This window comes from Canis aureus, chromosome 5 (assembly GCF_053574225.1).
Source record: "Canis aureus isolate CA01 chromosome 5, VMU_Caureus_v.1.0, whole genome shotgun sequence".
NCBI classification, from domain to species: domain Eukaryota; kingdom Metazoa; phylum Chordata; class Mammalia; order Carnivora; family Canidae; genus Canis; species Canis aureus.
The window spans coordinates 82,395,432-82,400,113 of record NC_135615.1 but is presented as its reverse complement, the minus strand read 5'-3'; positions in this window follow the sequence as shown (position 1 = coordinate 82,400,113).

The following is a 4,682-nucleotide window of genomic DNA, read 5'->3' as shown; positions in this document are numbered from 1 at the left end:
CTGGGAAGGCGGCCAGGGCAGGTCTGTGGGGGGGGCAGGAGCCCCTCACCCCTGCCGGGATGGACTTCCATGAGTGGGCCAACTGAGACCCAGAGACACCGAGGGACATGCTCAGGGTCCCCCGGCGAGATCAATAGGTGCCCGATACAGCCCCTGAGGGATCTTGGCCTGATACCATCACGGAGCCGAGCCTCAGTGTTCCCCATCTCTAAAGTGGGGACAAATCCATGCCTTGCAGGGTCATTGTGATCCTTCAGCGGGACAACATGGGTTTAGGGCTTGGCACATAGTAGTTGTCCAGAAACGCTTATCCCTTCTCCTTTACCGCCTGCATGGTTCCAGCCCACCTCCACCATCATTCATTTATTGAGCTAGTGTTTCTTTTCTTTTCTTTTTTTTTTTTAAGATTTTTTATTTATTTATTCATGAAAAACAGAGAGAGAGAGGCAGAGGGAGAGGGAGAGGGAGAAGCAGGCCCCATGCAGGGAGCCTGATGTGGGACTCGATCCTGGGACTCCAGGATCACGTCCCAGGCCGAAGGCAATCGCTAAACTGCTGAGCCACCCAGGGATCCCCATGAGCTAGTGTTTCTTGAGGGCCTACTAGGTGCCTGGCACTGCTCTGGGGAGCAAGTGATCCAGGCGTGAAGCACCACATGGGTGAAGGTATGGGGGGGTGCAGAGCTGAGAACTCCAGCACGTCAGGCCCCCGTTTCCTCAACCTCTGCTGTAGCAGCATCTGCTGTGCGGCAGGCCCTGTCCTGGGGCCCGGAACCGGTGGGGAGGAGGGTGGGGAGCCTGCCCATTCCTCTAGGATTCGCTAATTAATTAGGGAATCTGAGCCCCGGGCCGGTGATACTGTTTTAACTTGCCACCTAGACTGGGAGCAGCTGAGAAAGAGGGCAGCCCCCACCCAGCTCCCTCCTAATTGCTGCCTTCACCTTCTGCAGGGCTTTGTTGGGTGTATCAAAGGGCTGCCAAGGGCCCTGCAGCTCAGAGCCGGGGGAGGGCGGCGGGCCGAGAGCCCACTTCCCAGCCCAGGCAACTGAGGTCAGAGATGAGGTTCTGCTTGGGGTGGGAACGCGAGCGGGGCTGGCATCATAGGGCTGCTCACGGCCTGACAGCAGGGGCTAGGGTGGCGTTGGGACCAGAGCGTGCCTTGTCCTGGCCAAATGGGGGAGACTCGGGCCCTGCACACAGAGGTCTGGAGTCTGGAGCGTGGGGACAGGCTCTTTTGGGGGCCACTTCTCTCCACCTCATCCAGTAGATTCCCACTGACCTGTGTTTCAGCTTGGATGGCTCCTCCTCCTCCAGGGAGCCTGCCTGAACCTCCCAGGCTGGGTCAGGTGCCCCCTTCTGGCTCCTACACACCCAACTCCTCCCCCTCTTAGCCTGGGTCCTGCTGTGAGGCCACTGCTGCCCTCAGCTGAGAAAGGGGCCTGATTGTGGCTCCACCCACGGCCACTGCCCACTGAGGAAAAGGGGAAGCAGCAAACCCATCTCCATCCTCTCCTCCCCCGGCCCCAGTCTGAGTGCCTGGGGCGTGGGGCACTGAGGTATTTGGGGACCCTGGCCTCAGTTTCCCCAGGACCAGTGCTTTTCAGATCATATCTAGGGAGGCCCAACATGGCAGAGGCAGTGAGAATGTCCTGTCTAGGCAGTGGAGAGTGGCAAACAAGGTTTTTTTTTAAGTAATCTCTATACCCAACATGGGGCTCGAACTCACGACCCTGAGATCAAGAGCCATTGAGCCAGCCGGGCACCCCTAGAGGAGCATTGGATTAGGGACTCTGTGGCATGGGACCGAGACTGCCTGGGCCTGATCCCTGCCCCTGCCGCGCATGAGCAGGGCGGTTCCCGCAAGTTCCTTAACCTCCCTGCGCCTCGGTACAGGGAGAGCGGTGGCTGGCACCCGGGAAATCCCACGTAAGTTGCTGATAGCTGACCTTGAGTTCAAGCAACATATCCCTGCCGCCCTGGCTCTGTTTGTTTTCACTGATGATGTCAACTTGGTTACAGTCGTGCTTGCAGGGTTTGTCCACAGTAAAATTTCTGTTTCTCCATCTTCTTTTTTTTTAACCATTTCTGGGGTTCCTTTCTTTGGAAGGGTGTCACTAGGTCCAGTTCACACTCAGTGCTTGAATTTGGAATTAACCTCCACCTGCTGGAGGTGAGAAGCTGCACGGATTATGCAGAGCTCTTCCGTAAGGGAAATTTGTCTAGCCACCCCTCTTTATTTCTTCAATCCCTATTTCTATCAGCTTGGACTCATGAATATTCATTTTATTGGGGCTGAAATTTATGACTATGTTATTGTCCTGTTCTTTGACTTGGTTGGTCCAGGTTTGGCCATTGGGTTCTCTTTCGGGCTGGCTGCTGGGTCTGACATCCCCCCCGATCTGTTTATTTTTTGAGCATTTCCTTGCCTTCTATCCCTACAGGCAGCTCCAGGCTCATCCTGTACTATCCCTGCCTCAGCCTTGGAATCAGCCAGTTCTCTAAGGAGCCCTGGGCTCTTTTGTTAGAGAGTGGTGCTTAGGAGTCAACATCTGGGAGCTGGATGTGCTTATTGCTATGGGGGTGTCAATGCTCCTAGGTCTTCTAGAAGGCAGAGCTGGGTTTATATTAATTAACATTTTTAAAAAGTTTTTTTGGGATCCCCGGGTGGCTCAGCAGTTTGGTGCCTGCCTTTGGCCCAGGGCGTGGTCCTGGGGTCCCAGGATCAAGTCCCACATCGGGCTCCCTGCAGGAGCCTGCCTCTCCCTCTGCCTCTCTCTCTGTCTCTCATGAATAAATAAATAAAAATCTAAAAAAATTAAAAATTAAAAAAATAAAAATTAAAGTTTTTTTTAGATTTCCCCTATAGCCAATCACTGGGTCCGTTGGAAGCTTCAGACAGCTGCCCACTGGCCTTTGAGCACAGATCCCTGCCTGCAGCTCAGAGGCCTGTGTCCTTGGAGGGCGTCGTATCCATCCGGGCCCTGAGGCAGAGAACACATGAGGCCATCGGCCTCCCAAGCTCAGCCACTTTCCTATGTCCACCTCTGCTCACCAGTGGGGCCATCGGGGGGCTGAGTTGCTTTGGGAATGGGACTCATGCCTGACCTCGAGTGCCCTCAAGGGCCCAGATCACTGTAGGATTGAGGCTTGCTCCCTGCTGGACCTACACTTCTGTCGGTGGTGATGGCAGTAGCCATAGTCCAGTAACAGAGCCACGGTGGCCAGCCGGGCAGGCCCAGCAAGGGTCAGGTCCCAGGAAAACCCTGACTCAGCCACCACGTCTACCACGCCCAGGTGGCCTAGCACTAACGGAGGAAGGCCTGCCGAGCTGGTCCCCTGCTCCCTTCCCTTTCCCACCCCCCAGCCCCACCCAACGCTGCAAGGCTCCCTGATGCTCAGTGGGCTGGACCCAGACCGGGCTCCCCACAGAGGCCACCTTCCTGCCGCGGCAGGGGGTCAGGGCGGAGCAGGCCGGGGTTGAGATCCCAAGGCAGGCTGAGTATCCTCACAACTTTGCCATCGTCCAGCTCCAAGCTGAGTCAGGAAGCAGGGGTTCCGGGCCTACCCCTGCCAGTGCCTTCTGTTTGAGGCACAGTAATCACGCCTCACCCTGCTTAAAAATCTTTAATGGCTCCCCACTGCCCTCAACTTAACGTCCCCACTCCTGGACCTGCCTTACGAGGCCCTGGAGACCATGTCAGCCCCCCCACGTCATGCCCTACTAATAGCAAAGTGCTTGTGGCTCCTGCTTGCAAACCTGCGTGGCTTCACCCCTCCAGTTCCCTCAGCCTGCGCTGTCCTCTCCCGCTGCTGCACCGGTTCATTCCCGCTCGTCCCTTTAATCCCTACTTGTCTCAGCTCCAGGGCCGCCACCACCAGGAAGCCTTCCTCCTCTGCCCCAGACCGTCTCTGCTCACCTGGTCCACGTCCCTGGTCACCTGTGCATGACACCTTCCTAAGGCTCACTGTGCATGACCTCTGGCATGCGGGGCCTCCGCAGCGTGGTATCCTGGAGAAGGCTCAGGGTTTGAAAAATAAGGACTCTAGCTTCCCTGAAGGCCTCTGCTCCTTCCTGCTGTGTGACTTAGGGCAAGTCACTGCACATGTCTGAGCCTCAGTCTCCTCATCTGTGAGAAAAGCATCTGATTGGGATTCCCGGCCCTGCTTTCAATTCAGGCCTCTGCCTCTAACTTGCTGTGTGGCCGTGGGCAAGCCCTGTCCCTGGGCCCAGCCTCGGTTTTCCTCTTCTGTAAAATAGGGGTGCCCACAAAAACTCAGAAGAGTCGTGAGGCTCCAACAAGCCAAAACTTGTAAAAAGGTTTTGCAAACCTCAGAGCCCTAGCATGGATGGTCGAAGAATCTATTTCGACAAGCTCTGCAGAGATGTGTGGGAGGAGGCACTGTTCTCCTGCCACCACCTGCCCCCCCCGCCCGCCCGCCCGCCCTCCAGAAGTCTAGAGATCAACAATGACAGAGGCCTGTTGGCATGGAGGCCAGGCTCAGCAGGGCCTGCTCCCTGGCCCCCTGCCCACCTCCCACGCACCCCCACTCCCACAGTTCCACAACGTGTGTGCCTCGGGCAAGCAGCTCTGTTTGGGTGCTCGGGGTGAGCTCTCCGCCCCCCACTTCCAACACATACGGGCCCTCCAGCCCCGCTGCTCCACCAAAGACTCAAAACCATGA